The following is a 1,479-nucleotide window of genomic DNA, read 5'->3' as shown; positions in this document are numbered from 1 at the left end:
CCAACATGGAGAAAAAGCAGCGACAGTCACACTGATGCAGGTGGCAGGCTGGTGTCCTGGCATGCAGCTAAGGACATCAGGCCCTCTGATCTGATACCTGCCAGAGCTGTGCCTGTGACAGGGCCATGGGACATCAGTACCATGTTTACAATAGTAGGATTAGGAGCCTCCTGTGGCTACAGCATGGCAGGGTGGGACGGCTCGAGCCTGCCCTTGCTCGCACACCAAGCAATTAGGTTGCATTACCGCTGCAGGAGCTGCGAATTACTGAGCACAAGAAACACGACGCCTGTGTGAGCCGCGCTGAAACAGAAAGTGCCCCTCTGTCCTGAAGGACCTAATCCAAGAGCCCATGGGACTCTTTCCACCTGCTTTGCTGGGCACTGACAGAGGGCCCCCGGAGCCAGCAACTTCAGGGGTTATCACTTGATCACTGTATTTACAGAGTTAAGATAAAGGTCTGCCAGACAGCCCTATGTCTGTGAGCCTCCCAGCAAGCTGCAGGACAATACGCACGGCAAAGAAAAGGGATGTTATGAAATGGAAAACCCTTTGCTGTATGTACAAAGTCTCTTCCAAGGGCAAACCTCCTATTGACCTCCATGGGCATTTTGTCCGATGGAGGGCTGGGAGGCCGACTCTGCGAGGGGCTGAGTGTTTTCTGTGTTCGTGTTGGTGAGGAAATCAGTGCTCAGCACTTTAAGGCCTGCACTGAACGTCGCAAAGCTCACGTGCCGTGCTAGCAAATGCAGTCCCAGCTCACAGGTGGCGCGGGACGGCCTCCGGTGGCTAGTAAATATTCACTGCAAAGACTGTTCACTCAGCAAATAGCCCTCTGGGAGGAATTCCTGGATAGCGGGTAATAAAACGGCTATAAATTCTGTGGAAATAGAAACTCTAATCAGATAAAGGGGCCGGCTGGCCTAGCCCCATCCGTGCTGCTGAAACGCCAGATGCTGGAGAGGAAGGAGCAGGGTTAGTGGAGAGGCAGTTGTGGATACGGCCCTGCAGCTTTGAGCAAGAAACGGAAAAACCATCTGCCTCAAAGCAAGCTGGACAGGTAACCGGGAGCTGCGAACTCCCCGAGAGTCCCCCGGCAGAGCTCCTCGCAGGCGGGCCCAAAGCTGAACAAGTCTGGCTCTTCAGGGCTCGGCAGAGAGACACAGGAGCTAGAAGCCTGCTAGTTGTCTGCACTGGAGCACTGAACAGCCCTATTGCTTGGATGCAGGCACATCAGTTGTGCCCCCCACTAAGTTCCCACCTCACAGTATACATGATTTAACCCAGCTTAGAGCTGCCCCCCCCCCCAAAACAGAGCTGCTGGAGCCACAGCCAAGGGGACAAGCAGGGCTTCTGCCAAGCTCTGTAAACCACAAGGACTGCCCAGGAGACCAGCAGAGCCATGCATGGCCATGCTGGGGAAGTGTCATTCAGGCCATCGGCATTCACTCTGAGTGACCTTCTGGGTGTTTGCTGTTT

The 1,479-nt window shown here is 54.6% G+C and overlaps 1 protein-coding gene across 3 annotated transcripts in view; it reads right to left on the bottom strand.

The window, feature by feature from the left end:
• The window catches only part of MEGF11 (multiple EGF like domains 11), a 386,245-nt gene that overhangs the window by 15,850 nt on the left and 368,916 nt on the right, over positions 1-1,479 (bottom strand). The gene's annotated exons all lie outside the window — the stretch shown is intronic.

This window comes from Gavialis gangeticus, unplaced genomic scaffold, assembly GCF_001723915.1.
Source record: "Gavialis gangeticus isolate Ggan-Ray unplaced genomic scaffold, GavGan_comp1, whole genome shotgun sequence".
In the NCBI taxonomy this organism is placed as follows: Eukaryota; Metazoa; Chordata; order Crocodylia; family Gavialidae; genus Gavialis; species Gavialis gangeticus.
The sequence above is the reverse complement of the archived record's forward strand: the minus strand, read 5'-3'. Positions and strand labels throughout refer to the sequence as shown.